Source organism: Alligator mississippiensis, chromosome 7, assembly GCF_030867095.1.
Source record: "Alligator mississippiensis isolate rAllMis1 chromosome 7, rAllMis1, whole genome shotgun sequence".
NCBI classification, from domain to species: domain Eukaryota; kingdom Metazoa; phylum Chordata; order Crocodylia; family Alligatoridae; genus Alligator; species Alligator mississippiensis.
This window is the reverse complement of record NC_081830.1, coordinates 86,425,531-86,441,645: the sequence shown is the minus strand read 5'-3', so window position 1 is coordinate 86,441,645 and position 16,115 is coordinate 86,425,531. Positions and strand designations below refer to the sequence as shown.

Sequence of the window (16,115 nt, the reverse complement as noted above, 5' to 3'; positions counted from 1 at the left end):
CGGCCTATTTATAGCTGGGAATGCTGCACCAGGATGCAAACCCACGCAGCTTCTTCTGGGATTCCTTCCCTGCCTCCAAGGGGACGCTGCGGCTCCAAGCCAATGCATAACCTCCTCCAGCTTATAGCCGCTGCAGCAGGGCAGAAAAGCTCTGCAAGACGTTGCTCTCGTAGCTATTCAACCCTCTCCCAGCAGCAGTGACAGCTCTCCTTGCCTCAACACGGACAGATGCATGGGTTATCGGGTCCCGGGCTCCATCGTCATCCCGCTGCGACATCCTCCATCAACCCTCCTAGTCTCTCCTTCCCTAAATCAATCCTGCCGTATCCTGGAGTTGTTTGCATGGCTCACCTCAGACCACGCTCCGGTGCAATGACATCTTTCTGGGCTGGAGCTGCCCAGAACCGTAGGCAATATTAAAGGTCTTTCTCCAGGTGTTTTGCTTCGCCGCACAGCTCCAAAATCTCTTTGAGTGTCAATCTGGCACGTTCAAATCTGGAGCAACATATTATCATGGTATATTTGGAGTGTATTTGGGTATATCTGGAGGTGACCATGATGGCAACGACAAAGAGGATGAATGAGTACAGCTCCAAGAAGGACTTGTCCAACCCATCCAGAATTACACTGATGGACCGCATCCTGCTTTCATTCCCACCAGGTCTTGAACACCCTCTGCACATGGAGTTGCCAGCATCACATTTTGACTCCTCAACTGCGTATCCACCAAACGAGATGACACTAAAATCAGGTGCTCTGACAATACACAGCTACCTGCAAAAATCCAGTGACACAGGGAGACGTGCGGTGGCGAGACGGCGGCACGCTCCGTTAGGTACCAGCTAATTTATTTTGAGGAGTCTCTAGGAAAAGGCATCCACTTCCTCACTGCCATTTACCTGCAAAGGGAAATTCAGCAGCTCTTCTGGCCAGGTGCCGACACAGAGCACCGCTGAGCCGCTGAACCCAACCCGCCAAGCCAGGTTCATCAAGAACACTGATGCCAGACACTTGCAGCACGAGTGCACAAGCAGCCCAAGTGCTACTGCACGGTGTGCAAGGCCTTGCTCTTAGACTGGATGTGAAACTCTGCTCCAGAAGTCCCAGCCACCAGCCTGGGTTACACGCAATCGAGGGGGCGAATGGAGCAAATGCATCTGAAGCCAGGACTGTGTCTCATTCCAGCACTCAATACAAGTCAGCACTCAGTCCAAAAAAAGCAATAACAATATATAAGGAGCCAGCCAGCCTCATCTCTCACATCAGTGTAAATCAAACACATGGGTACAAACCCAGAGCCAAGCGAGAGGTGAATCTAACCCACCTGCCTCGCTTCCTCCAACGGATCGAAGGTGCAGGCGACGGAGAACGCGGTCATAAAGCACTAGATCCATGGGTACGTACAGAGGGAAAGGAAAATTAAGTGATGCCAACCCACAGCCGGCAGAAGGGCACCTGGATTTACAAAGCAGGGAAGCCTATGAAGCAAAAGTCCCTCTTGTCTTAAACATACAGATGCGTAAGAGTCTTTAGCGACATCTCCGGGGGCTTCCCAAAGTGAGTGTGCACACACACCCCATCACAGACCCTCCAACCCAACCACGTAGCACGGCGCGCCCTGAAAAATCGCAACACGAATGCTTCACAAGACACGATCCGTGTGCACCCAGCAAAAGCTCTGGGGGTCGAGGGAACGGTCTGAAGACCCCTGCCTATTGACACCAATTCACGCTCACCCGCAGCGCTGGCAGCGTTTCTGACTTTCTCCGAACCGAAGACGGCATCAGAACAAGCCTTCTGCCCCAAAACCATTGTGCTCGTTTCCATTGCAACTCATGGACGCTCCCTGGGGATTTTTCCTAACGTCTGAAACGCTTGGTCTCCCTATGAATTGTTGTTTCTAATAAGCCTTTTGAAGCTCGAAATGTAACTGCTTGCTTAGCCCAACAATTTCCTCCATTGTCTGACAATGCCTGTTCACTACTGGAACGTGTGTGCACTAAAGCATTGGTTTCGGGACAACCCAAATGGGTACTAGCCTCCAGCAGGATTGTACTTACCTCCGTCCCTTTTCTCTCTCTCCAGATAAAAGGCTAGTTAAGGACCCCAGGCCACAAGGCACAGCAATGCCTCCGAGTGCTGGTCCCCGGGTCCTGCTAGGTGGATCACCAGCGGTTTGACCTCTCTGTGGAGCAAAGCCTGGCTGAAAATCACTCAACGAGACCTTGCAAGGGTGGGCTGTTGTCTCAGCAAAGTGGTCTCAAGTGATGGAGAGCTGCTTCAGAGGAAAGCAGAGCAGGTCACCCCGAGAGGTGGTGCAATCTCCATCCTTGGAGGTTTTGAAGACTTGGCTAGACAAAGGCTTGGCTGGGATGATGCAGCTGGGTTTGGTCCTGCTTGGACTAGATGCAACCTCCTGAGGTCCCTTCAACCCTCATTTACTATGATCCTAAATTTGGCCTGGAAAAGAAGGGAGGGCTGCAGATGAGAAGAAGGGGGTAAGTCAGAAAGGACATCAGCTGATCGGATGCACGAGCCTCCCCTACCTATGCCTTCACTTAACATTTGCTCCTTGTAGATAAAAGGCTGCCCGGATGCTAACCATCTCTGCCCGTCATCTCCAGACCTTTACAAACTCGGTTAAGGAGCACCTACCAGGGCGATACAGGGAAACCGTTCAGATTATTTCTGCTGCTGCAGTTTCTAGAGACCCTAGAGATCAAAGCCCCCTTTGTGCTACACATAATACATGCAAGAAAAATCAAGACAGATCCTAGCCCCAGAGCTGAGGAGTAGGGTGAGGCAGTGGTGTGGGTCCACAGGCTGAATCAAGTCCCTGAATGCCAGCCCCACACACCCTGGACCGAGGCAGAGGGGTCCAGCCTTGCACACACTAAATCATGCCCCATTGCAACAAATCCCAGCCACGGTCCTGCATGCACCAAATCAGGCCCCAGCCCCAGCCCTGCAGATGTCAGATCGGGCCCCACCACCACAGCACAGCCCCAAATGCACTGGATTCAGGCCCGCCACCCCAGCCCCGTGCACGCTGGCAGGATCCCGTTTGCAGGGCCATGCTGTCTGGAAATGTAGTGGTGGGGCAGCAGTGGCAGCATCAATAGTCACCACCTGCCCCTCCATCCCCATCACCAAATTTCAGGACCCCTGAAGAGTCCCAGCGGCTGAATCTGACCTGGCCCGGAATAAATTGTGTGACTTGCATGGGGACATCCATACGGACAGGCTGCCCGAGGCCAACAGAAAATGAGAAGCACTGGCTGAGATTTAAGGGAGGCTTCGGAGTAGTTAGAAACTCAAATCCCACCCAATTGCAATGAGAAGTGGTGGAATTTGGGCCCGCGGTCCCTTCGGCAATCCCAGTCTAGGGCACGGATGCACTCGGTCCCCTGCACAATCCTCCTAGGACCAAACCCTGCCCGAAACCAAATCACCAGACACCGAATAGAAGAGCTCAAAAAATCCCAGAGCAGAGCGGTATCTCCACCCCGGTGACTGCTAACATTCGCCCGCGAACACGCACGTTGCAGGTATGGGAACAATCGTCTCACTGCAAGCGCGCCCCAAGTCCATATTTCAATGCCAACGCATAGAAAAGAGAGATGTCAAGTATCCACCTGACATCCCTGCTAAGGCAGATGCAGTACATCAAGTGTTTGCACAGAGACATCACTTCTCCATCAGGGTAAATATAGCACACGGGCCTCCGTCTAGCAGAGGGACTATCATAAAATGTTCAAGCCTTGCTCTCCTGTCTGCTTATCTTAGCCTAAGCGATGCTCCTCTGGCACTACACCCCGAGCACCGTCCTTCATCCTGTTCGCAGCGCCCGTGCAGACAAGACGGACACAAACCCGATACCATGGCCATCCCCATTTCAGACCCTATTTTCAGCTGCTCAGCCGAGCTCTAACCACTTCAGCTGAGGTTTTCCCTGCGGGGCGTCTGCCTTCGGCTGACTTCTCCTGCCCAAAAACTGCAAGACTTATTAACAGGAGCGTCTCGTGCAAATCAAGAGAAGGCATCCTCTGACTCTTGCTGGTGCTGGCAAGGCCTCGTATTGTGCCCACTTGGAGGCCCCGCACTTCCAAACAGTTGTGGATAGGTTGGAAAGAGTCCAGAAGAGAGCAATTATTCACGTCCTGGGGAACATGCCTTATAAACACAGGATTAAAAGAACTGGGGTTATTTAGACTGAAGAGAAGGAAGATAATGGGGATTCGGTAACCATCTTCAAATGCCTGAAGGGCAGCTATAAAAAGGATGAAGACAGACTATTTTCTGTGGCTGTAAGGGGCAGGACTAGGAGCAACGGGCCTCACGCTGCAGCAAGGGAAATTTAGGTTGGAGACAAGGAAAAGCTTTCCCATTTTGAAGGAGGCAGCAGCATCGGGGCAGGCACTAAATCGGGCCCCGCTGCCCAGAGAGGCTGCAGAGTCTCCATCCTCGGAGGCGGCGAAGACCAAGTTAGACACTTGCCTGGTTCAGTCAAAGACAACCCTGTCTTGAGCAGGGGATTGCATGAGATATGACCTCCTGAGGGCCCTGCCAGCCCAAATATGCTATGATTCAGCCAAAGTGCTTGAGTCATTTCTGAGAAGGAAGCTAGAGGAGGGGGAAGAACTGCCCTGGTTTTAATCAGGCTCGTTTCTTCAGCAACTCGGCTGCACCAGGCTTTGAAGCAGGAGCTTGAAATTTGGTGCAGAATCACAGAAAATGAGGGTTGGAAGAGGTAAAGTCTCATCCAACTTCCTGCTCCAAGCAGGACCAGCCTCAGCTACATCATCCCATAGAAAATGAGGGTGGGGAAGGGAGCTCAACCCCCTGCTCCAAGCCCAAATCCATCATCCCTGCAAGCGGCTTGTGTGTCAGGGGTGCACCGAATTTGGCCAAGTTACAATCCTTTAAAAAACCTCCTTTTGCACTTGTCTACCGGAGACTACAACAGCGTTAGCTGATAACTTCCCTCGACAACCCACCTGCACTGAGCATACCCCACAGCCCGCGGTGGTGCTTTCCCCTCCGCTACTGCTCTGGGGCTGCATAAAGCAGGCTGAGTCTAGGTCTGGATGCCCAAAATGAGTGCAAGGAGTCTCTCTCTCTGTCTCCTATGCTTTGGATGACTCCCCGTGGGGCCCAGGCAAACACGCAAATAGGTGGAAAAAGAGTGAACTGGGACCAGGAGCTGGGTAGGGGGAGGAAGACAAGGAAAGCTGGAAACTGGGAAGAGCGTGGGAGTCAAGAGGGAAAGTGGGACCTGAAACTGGGATAGAAAATTGGTCTGGATAAGCAAGGCCATGCACTAAGAAACTCAGGAGGAAAAGGCAAGCGAGGCGGGCTGGGAGACAGGAGGCTGGGGAGAGATCCAGAGTGAATTAAAGTCGATCAAAGGGGTTGAGACAAGCAACCAGGGCAGGTGCCGAGGCTGCATGTGGACCCTGGGATGGAGACGGGAGACTGACCTCCGCAAGCCCAGGGATTCGTGGTGCAGGAGTGCCGAGCAAAAGGCAAGGGCAAGCGCTCCGGGATGAACGGCAACAGCTTGCCCCGCAGGGAGCCCATCCAGGTGGGCCAGGTGTCACCAGGAGACCTGGAGCACCAAGGGGGTGCAGGGCTGCAAAAGGTGAGCGTGACTGCAGCATGCATCAGGACAGGAACATACAGCAGAGCTAAGGAAGCGTGCACGAGGCCTGGTGAGACCTCCTCTGGTCTGGTCATCCACGGTCAAGAAAGAGCCGGTGAAACAGGAACAGCTGCAGGAAAAGGCAACGATTCAGGCAGGGAGAATGGAAAGGTTATCAGCAGGTGACCAGAACATCTTGGCTTCTTATCCTAGCAAAAAAAAAACCCCAAAAAGGCTGAGAGGGAGTATGATGGATGTCAACAAATGCACCAGGGAAGCAAGCCTGGAGGAAGGAGAAGAGCTACTTAAGATGATGGACAATGCTGCCCCAAGAACAAATGGGTACGAAGTGTCCCCGATTAAATTTAAAGCTGCAAATTAGGAGGTTAATTCATGAGAGCAGCGAGGCTCTGAAACAGCAGCCGGAGCACGGCAGGCAAAAACACCCCTCCTGTTTTCAGGTGAAGCTTGATGCATTTATGAAAGGAGGTTAAGGAAAACCAGGCGACTGGACTCAGCGACCCAAGAGACTGCTTCGAGCCTGTGATCTTCTGCTCCTTAAGTATCCTCGTCCATCCTGCGCACTGCAGAAAAACAGCAGGTGATCCTGTATCGGCATGAGGGCAGAGGGGCTAAATTCAAAAGAAACCACCTTTCTGACAGTTTCTGACTTCCGAGCTGGACTTTGCAACCATGAGAAAGTTATCTGAGCAAGTTTATGCTTGCAGGTGTGAGCACAGTACCCAAGTGAACACCCAGCACACAACCCTGTAGCACACTCGCTCGCTCGCTCTCGGGGAGTGTAGAGCACAGGCTGCTCATCACCGCACTGCTAGGCTGAACTCGGGTTTTGCCCCTAACCCTAACTGCTGTCTACACACACAAACCTCAACAGCTCAAATCGGGGAGAGCGTTTGAAGTGAGAATAGCACCAACACACATAATTCGCAGGAGACGTGTCCGCTTGAGTTACAGCAGCTGTCGTGTTAATCCCGTCACCCTTTGTAGCTCCCGTGTCACGTGGCAGTGCGGTCTCTCCCAATCGCTCGGAGGAACTCAAAGGCATTACCTGGAGCTCAAACCGGTTGCAATGCACACAGCTCCTTCAGGCCCGCCACGGGATCGAAACACAAGCAAACCCTGAAGCGCTTGCACAGATACACCCTCACCGGCCGGGTGCTGACTGTAGCAGCACAGATGCTCAGCGCAGGCTGCAAAATTATTTTACCCCCCTGAGGCCTTGGCAAGCTGTGCTGCTGTAGCTAGGCTGTTAGCAAGGCCAAGCTGGCTCAGGTACAGCCAGGCAAGCTGCAGTCATCACACCTTTGACCTGCAGCGCAGACACTCCCTTAGTCTATTTACCTCCCAAGAAAACACACCTTGACTGCAGCAAACGTAGTGCGAGGCACTGCTGATTACCAAGAAGTCAACCCGGTGAGCCACCCTACAGAAACAAGGGGCCACAAGCCATACGGTCATCAAAAATGAAGGGACTTTGGGGGCTCATCCTCAAAACAGGACCGTCCCCGCTTAGATCAGTCCGGTCCCCGGCATGCACAGGCACGGGACTGTGCACCCCAGCACAACACAAGAAAACCACGCACCCTGCCCAAGTAAAGGGCAGGGGAAACAAGGGCATCTCTGCATTGGAAAAAGCACCTTCTCACCACCCTCTCCCATTGCCTTTCTCCCTTCCCTTTGCAGCACCCGGTCCCCTTTCACTCAAGGTCAGCATGAAGGGTCCAGAAGTGATGACAGGCCACCTGTTCCCCATCCCTGCCATGCTCTCCCCCTACCTACCCCGCTCCCTTCTCCGCAGATGTCAGGGCGAGGAGCTCCGCGAGATGCAGGACCGGGTGCTCATTTTATTTGGGTGGAGGGATGATTCCTCCTACAGCAGACCCGTCACCAGCATCCAGCAAGCTGGGGGAATGCAAACTATACGCCTGGGGGATGGGTAGGAATAGGAGCAACTAACTCCTAGATAGCAGTCTCCTCTGATATGCATAGGACCGAAGGGAATTGTTCCTTTGCTTTCCGAGATAAGGCAGGGTGAGGCACGACAGCACAGGCCAGAAGCTTGCACTTTTAGTGCACCTTTTAAAAGGTGCAAAAGAAAAGGCATGGAAGCACTAAGCAAAACAGAGTATCCTCCCAGGTAGAAATAAGGAGCATTGGGGTTTTGCCCCTGGGGCAGGTGTTCAGCTTGTGAACCAAAAGTCAGTATTTTCCCCACAGAAAAAACATCCAACTTCGAGGTTTGCAGCCACGGGATTTTCTTTTCGGTGCTGTATTTTTTGACAAAAAAGCTTTACCTTGCCTACAAAAACCAGGTGCTTCTCTCTGAAGTCCAACTCAAAATCTAGTTGCGTGCCGGGCAGAAAATCTTCCGTCCGTTTTAGTCGCAGCTTCTTCGGTCTTAACCGGCCTAAACGGCAGCAAATGCATAAGGCCGGGGCAGACTCAACACCCAGATTTTGTCGAGGATTGATCACTGTTTTCTTCCATTTCCGCCCATCTCACTGCGCAGTTCATGCCGGCACCGCGTGCCTGAGGTCCCCTCCCAAAGGGACTCTTTGTAGGGGTTCAGCTCCATCCTTTCTGCCTTTGCCAATGCACTGGGACCAGTCAACGCTTCGCGATAGCTTTGAAGGAACCCCGAGTCCTTGCCTCGTCCCCATGAGTGAAGGACCCGGGAAAACAGCCCAGAAACACAGATCCGAGAGCAAAAAAAAGCAAAACTCCAGGGCTTACAAATTGATGGGGATAAACAAGACCTGACTGCTCCTAATTCAGCGCTAACAAGGTAGTTTGCTGATAGTTTACTGAATGTTAATTGAATCCTCAGCAGCTGTTACCAACTGTGGTGATCAACTTAATTTTAAATTAAATAAGCAATGAATGCTCAACTGAACTTCTATTACATTTCACCCAGAAAGTGAAGTATGGGGGGCTTTTAATAGACATTAAACCAGGCAGTTATGGCAAGTTAGTTGATATTTTATTACCGTAAGATAATGGCCTTATTAAATCTAAAATAACTATTCCACTCGAGGAGGAATTACCCAAGGCTTGGCTGAAGTTGGTCTGGCTCAAATGCATTACCAGGCAGCTTTACTGGCTTGTGGGGGGCTTTTCCCCTTTTCTTTTTTAAGCAGTGAACCCCACTAGAGAAGAGATGCCGCTGAAGATGGAAATCCACTACCCAGAGAACAAGTCCAGCTACCTCTAAGGTTTTCCCTGAGTTTCTCTCCCCAAGCGTGAATGGATTTCATCCTCACCACACTGGGAAGAGGGAGGACATATTGCGACCATTTTACAGAGGAGAACTGAGGCACAAGGAAGATGAAGCAATTTTGCTCTATTCCCCAACAGAAAGTCCGCAGGACGTGAATCCATCTCAATCCCAGTTAAGTACCATCCCACTGGGCCAGACAGCATGCCCTGAACCAGTATGGGATAGACCTCACTGACCCTTCCCCACTCATCCGATGACTTTTTCTTCCGCGCCCCTTTGCATCCTCCAACATTTTGCGTTGGCGCCATCGAGGAGCACGCCGAGACCCAAACTCATTTCACAAGGGATACCCTAAACCCCATGAAAGAGAGACAGCATCTTTCAATGTCCGCGGATCCAGCCTACTTGCAAGACCCAACGTAGCAGTGAAAGGCTATTCACCACGCTGCCCAACCACCCACCTATTCCCCCTTTAAACACCTCGACCGTCATCGCAAAGAGTAACGCTTTGACCGTTCGTGAAAGCAGCACGAATCTGGAACGGGAAACCTCACATCCACGTGCACCGTCAGAAGCAAAAGCGGTGCAAAATGCATAAACGTTTTCTACAAAATCACGAAGATCGAGGAAGAGACAACGCACAGGCCAAATGGGGATAAATGAAGGTAGGCACCGCATTCGCTGTGCAAGGCCTCTCTTCACATCTAAAGCACGCCCTGTCTCTTTTTCAGGCTTTAAATGAGTGAGCGGTATTGCTCTACAGCAGCTAATCCACAGGGAAGATAAAAGACTTACTACTGCGGCCAGTTTAGGAAGGACCCTGTTAGGTCTCGAGTCTGGGCCACGTGTTGGAGAGCCTGAAGTGGCCGGGTTGTGATGGTGGCAGCACTTGTGTGTTGTGTATGCACACAAGTGTAGCAGAAGCAACGGGATTCTCCCCTACAGAACCCACCAAAAGCACCAAAAACAATTTAAAAGTCAATTAAATTCATTCAACTCGACTATAGGAAAATGGAAGAAAAGTACACACACACAAATAGGGCTGATGGGGGTCTCATTAATAACACAAGGGAGAAATTTGGTCCGGCCAGTGCGCAAGGGCCAGCTTGTGACCCCATCAAGCCACTAACGAGGAGGAACCGCTTCAAATGTTCCCGACCTGAAGATCTCCGAGCATCTGAAAAAGGAGGGCAGGGATGCTCACGAGCCTGCATCTCGTCTAAGAAAAGGTTAAGGGGAACCCACAACGCCACGGGTGTTTGTTTTCCTTTCTTGAATAGATTGTGATACTTTAGGGAGAGTTCACGAGTGACTCACGCGTGTGCGAGTGTCACCCACAGATCCCAACAGCGGATACCGATCACCTAACGTGACAAATACTTGCTGATGGAGACTTCAAAATGATCATTTTCTGGCGGCCTCTCAGAAAGCGATCGAAGCTAATTCTCCTTGGGATCAGGGGAGAATCTCTGCTCGAGTGTCTTTGCCATTCATCCGAATCACTATGATGAGGCAACATTTTTCATATCTGGATTAGCAACACAACCGCCTTTGCCCGTCTTCCCATGCCCGGAAGCACCGGGAGCAGCACCTGTTAAGCACCACGCCTGGCCTAAGCAAACATCTTCAATTGTCGAAAGCCTGTAGGCATCATGGGGGGTTTTTTTGGTCTGTGGTTTTCGGTTTGATTTATTTTCTTTTCACTGTTTGTTTCTATTTTACAAAACAAAAAGCACATCAAGCTTTCTGACATTCCCTTCTGCGAGTCTCGACCGGCAGGCGTGAGCTGACTGCAAAAAATTGTCTTTCTGATCCCTGCGTTGAGACCGCTGCTTTGAAAGAAGCCCTTCAAATAGTCGTGGGGCTCCTGCAAAGTCCTCCCGCATAAGAAGAGGGCTGAGATAATGGACCTTAAAAGCATGACAGTCCCTAAAGGAAGCGAGTGCTTCACTGGTGGCACTGAGTGATCCTGCTCTTAATGCACCCACCTCAAAGTTTATTTAGGCTTCCCTTTTCTGCACCCACTGAACACGGCTATTGGGGCGGCACGCCATCTCAGCCATCGTCCGCACCCCGCGTGGTCAGCGATGCCTACGAAGGCCAGATGCAGCAGAGATACTAGAGTGAAAACTGAAGTTCAATCCTGCCAAAACCCAGGGTCCACCTATTGCAGCACCTGTCTCCTGCCGGGACTACCGATGATGCCAGGTGCTCCTGAACAAAGCTCCCAATCCTTCTTGGTCAAAAAAGACCTTAAATGTGGCAAGTTTAGCATCTCTTCCACATCGCAATTTAATTAAACGTCCACCCCAGGCCTTGTGCTACAGGACACATTAAATAGACGCTCTCTATCCAATTTGCTTACTTGGTGTTTTTTATTTTACCAGCTCTCCCGCGCCGACTTGCAAACACTGGCAGTATCTCTTAATATCTCCTTTATCAGATTTTTTTTTTTCCCCCCAGCCCTTAATCATTTCCATCATCCTGCTCTGAAATGCTCTAGCTTCTCTTCGCTGGGCATAATGAAGGGAAAGCAACTTGTTTGAGGTTTCTGGAGGCTTTAACAGATCTGGCATCCAAATGTGAAAGAATTATTTTAACAAACACGACGATACCCATGCTTCGAAATCAAATGACAGGCGCCTACCCTGATGGGGGCCCTCTGGATACTATCATAAGTCATAATAATAATAATAGCAATAAGAATAACCACTGAGGAAGCCGTTCTGATCCCAGGGCAATACTAACAGCCATTATTTTGCACCTTTATTAGGTTCAGAGATCAAGCCCCCCCATGGGCATCCAGGCTCCTGTCCCCCTTGCACATCCCCCGTGCAAACCCTCTCTATGCGTTGTGTAGCCCTAACGCGAGCATCCTGCAACGTCTAGCAGGGGCGAATGCAACCATAAGGGAGATGCCTGAATGCTTATGTTCGAGCCCTGGCTCCTGCCAACTGCAAGAGCGAGGCCGAGGCAATGGTGCAGTCAAAGTGGGACCAAAGCTGGTACTCAGAATTAGATCATTTTGAGATCTGATCTGCCTCAGCGTGTCATAAGCAAATGGTGATCACTTTGGAAACTGGGATTTCCAAAGGTTGCTGCGCTGCCTCTCGGTCTCTCTCTTATGCAGCAGCAGCAGGGTACCGATACAGTTTTAAATTATTTTGTTTCTCTCGTTTGCTCTTTTCCGTCAGCTGCCCTAAGGTTGTTGCTGGGTCGGACAGTCCAGGGTGGTGCAGTCTCCATCCTTGGAGGTTATGAAGACCAAGTCATGGCTGGGATGATGTGGTTGGGGCTGGCCCTGCTTTGGACCAGATGTGACCCTCATTTTCTATGGGCTGATGGAGTTGGGGCTGCTCCTGCTTTGAACAGGGGCCCCTGCCGCCTCCTCCAGCCCTCGCCGTCTATGATCTATGACATGCATCTCATTACCAGCTAACTAATTAACCAAATCAATAAATAAAATATATATTTAACCCCATAGCAAACCGTGGCCGACAGGAGATGCAGCACGCCTTTCCACGCAATGTTCCCCCTGCCACCCACCCCCAACCACGTTTGGATGGGAAAATCCCCATCGGGGAGCATGCAATTCAATTCTCCACCGCCAATTCAATCTTAGGCCTCACCACCAAGACACCTAACGAGGCAGGGAGACAGCGCTAATTGTAATGGGTGATTAAGATGCATATGACAAAGGTAAAGATACTCCGCGAAAAAGGGGAAATCTGGGAAAGCCGCCGTGCTTGCAGAGTGCTAGAATAGGGAGCAAAGCAGGTAACGTGTCTGCCACGCGACCAGTTTGCTATAATTTGGAGTGGAGTATACGCAGCCCCGAAACAGGTGCACCGAAGCGCGCCGATAAACCGAACGGGGCTCAAAGAAACAAAAACGGACGATGGAGCGAGCGGGAACAGTTTGCAAGAGGTAGCTGGGCCAAGAGACCATCCAGCAGGCTGCCTGCAAATGCAGAAGGGAGTTCAGGCCCGGAGGCGAGGCGGAGGTCTGTAGGGTTGGAAGCTGCCACGCCGGTCTAAAAAGCCCATCTCAGCTGGTAACCAGCTGCCAGGAGCCGCCGGGGCCTATTGATTCAGAGGGAAGCACACGAGACCTTGCAGAAATACTTCCCGGTCATTGCTCTGGATGGCAGGATGGACGGGAAATCAGGGTGCACGCATTTTAACCGTGCGGCGTGAGAAGACACAGCGAGGGCAATGCCAGCGCCCGATGCAAACCCGAGCTGCCCCCAGTGGAGACGCACCTGGACAGACCACGCATCAAGACCAAGCGAGAGAGACAGGAAGCATGCATGTCAATGCAAGCAGCAAGGATAAGAAAGGGAAAAAAGCAGCCTGACCACAGCCCAAAAAAAATTTCTGACAAAGTTCCCATCACGCTGCGGAATAATTTTCCTTGCCTTTTGGGATCTGCGCGTGATGAAACCCTGGAACGGAAACGGGCTGAATACCCCCACAGGTCCTTTCCAAGATGCACTGACGCCGGACAACAGCTCCCAGGCAGCCAGCAACTTGGACCGCAGCTGAACCGGCGACCCGGGAGTGAAACGTCCTGGATCCCATGCTCGCTCTCTTCCCCCATGGTCCTATATTTAGGCACCCCTGGCTGGAGCAGCTGGGAAACCATCGTACACTGTGGCATCAAAGCCTCCAATCTCCCAGACTACTTTCTGCATCAAACGCTTTGCTCCCTGCTGCCACGTGCTAGGTCAGATCAGGTCCGTCTCGCCCGGTGTCCTGTGTCCCACGCGGCAGGCTGGAAGGGAGCGTGAATTGGGTCTCAGCGGGGTTTTCCCCCCTGTTCCTCTCTCCCTTGCAGCCTCCAGCGTTGCAGGTCCAGGAAGCTCTGCTTTGTGCCCCTTACTCCCGTGCTCAATAGCTCCTGATACCCCTTGTCCTCCAAGCACGTGTGCAACCCGCTGGTGAATCAGGCCGAGGCGTGAGCGTCCACCACCGGGCACTCAGCGAATGGCTCAACTCATCCTCCATCAGGGTGCAAAGACCCCGTCGACATTGCCCACGTGGACAGCGTTCCCCTTCGCCCCAGCAGCACCCTACCTCCGCTCCTAACGGCCCCGGGTGAACTTTTAGTACCGGGCCCTGCTTCATTAGAGATCACCATAATAATAATCATCATTATTTCCACCGTTTTCAGACCATTTCTCTCTGCTCCCTGGCACGCCGCAGCCTCGTCCGGGCAAGGAGCAACGCGGCCGCCGCGCCGAGACCCGCGGGCCTATAGACTCGAAACGCCGCCAGCCCCTCGCCCGTCGCGGCGGCGTGAGAAAGGCGATGCGCGTGCCAGCCCCGCTCGGGGGGACGACACGGCGCACGCTCGTTCCGTGCAAGACCAGCCCTTGCACCCGTACCCCCCCGATGCACACGCAAGGCCTCGGGGTGTGCACGGAGATTGCTCGGAGAAAGTCAGAGGGCAGCAAAGCCGTGACCACCCCCAAAAAGACCTGGGGGGTCCCGCTTGCCTGGAAGGGCTGCAGAGGCCAAGCCCTGCCGGGGGGAGCGCGGGGGGGGGGCACCCTGCGGGAGGTGTAACCCCCCTCCCTGCACGTGCAGCAGCCCCCATGCACCCTGCGTGCACCCCGGGGCGGGGCACGTGGGCCCGGCCATACGCACCCCCTCCCCCCCCGCGTGCTGCAGCGCCGAGCACCCCGCGCCGGGCAGGGGCAGGGGCAGGGGCAGGGGCAGGGGCAGGGGCAAGGCCGGGCCAGGCCGGGCCGGGGGCACTTGTTGTTTGCAACGATACCTCAGGGGGAGGCGCGGGACGCGGCGGCGGCGGCGGGAGGAGGCGGCGGGAGGCGGAGCCCGGCTGCAGCGACCGCCCCCGCCGCAGTGCCCGGATCCTGCCCCCTCCCCCCCTCCGCGTGCACACCCGCGCCCTTGCACGCACGCACGCGCGCGCGCACGCCGCCTCCTTGTACACGCACTCCCCCGAGAGCTTCCAGGCTCCTGCCCCGCCTTGCACACATATACACACCCCCCATGGGCTTTCCTTGCACACACCCCTAAAAGTGTCTTGGTTCCTGCCCCCCCACAGCCTTCCCTGATACTGCCCCTTGCACACTCCCCTGCAGGCGTCCAGGCTCCTGCCCCCTTGCACGCACTGCCCATGGGCATCCAGGCTCCTGCCCCCTTGCACACATATACACACCCCCCATGGGCTTCCCTTGCACACACCCCTGCAAGTGTCTTGGTTCCTGCCCCCCCACAGCCTTCCCTGCTACTGCCCCTTGCACACTCCCCTGCAGGCATCCAGGCTCCTGCCCCCTTGCACGCACTGCCCATGGGCATCCAGACCCCTGCCCCCTTGCACACACTGCCCATGGGCATCCAGGCTCCTGCCCCCTTGCACACGTTGCCCCCTGCTACTGCCCCTTGCACACTTCCCTGAGGGCTTCCAGGCTCCTGCCCCCTTGCACACGCTGCCCATGGGCATCCAGACCCCTGCCCCCTTGCACACGTTGCCCCCTGCTACTGCCCCTTGCACACTCCCCTGAGGGCTTCCAGGCTCCTGCCCCCTTGCACACACTGCCCATGGGCATCCAGGCTCCTGCCCCCTTGCACACACCCCCCAAGCATCCAGGTTCCTGCCCCCTTGCACACACCATCCCCGTGCTACTGCCCCTTGTACACTCTCCTGAGGGCTTCCAGGTTCCTGCTCCTTTATACACCTGCCCATGAGCATCCCAGCTCGTGCCCCCTTGCACACTCCCCTGCAGGCATCCAGGCTCGTGCCCCCTTGCACACACCCCCATGGGCATCCAGGCTTCTGCCCCTTTGCACACACTGCCCCCTGCTACTGCGCCCTTGCACACTCCTGAAGGCATCCAGGTTCCTGCCCCCTTGCACACACCACCCCCTGCTGCTGCCCCCTTGCACACCCCCATGAGCATCCATGCTTCTGCCCTCTTGCACAGATCTCCCCCCCCTCAGGCTTTCAGGCTTCTTGCCCCCTTGCACACACCACCTCCTACCCCCCTTGCACTGTCTCCCTTCTCTCCCCGTCCCCTTGCACACGCCTCCCCTCTTATTACCTTCCTCTGCCAGGGGCGCAGCCCCCAAACACAAAGCAAAAGTGGTGCCAGGCCAGGCGGGCAGGAGCCGGGGGCTGACGTCAGGGCCCCAAATTCCTGCCTTTGGCTGCAGGCAGATTTGTCCTTGTAAGGGCTGCAGGCAGGGGAGGGAGGGAGGGAGGGAGAGCGGA

At 53.9% G+C, this 16,115-nt stretch overlaps 1 protein-coding gene across 3 annotated transcripts in view; it reads right to left on the bottom strand.

Moving 5' to 3' along the window:
• LPP (LIM domain containing preferred translocation partner in lipoma) overlaps positions 1–14,730 on the bottom strand; it is a 425,329-nt gene extending 410,599 nt beyond the window's left edge. For all 3 annotated transcript variants that reach the window (XM_014607111.3, XM_059731261.1, XM_019499042.2), the window contains exon 1: positions 14,658–14,730. The gene's annotated coding sequence lies outside the window, so the exon portion shown is untranslated. The remainder of the gene's footprint in view (positions 1–14,657) is intronic.
• Positions 14,731–16,115: the final 1,385 nt, after the last annotated feature.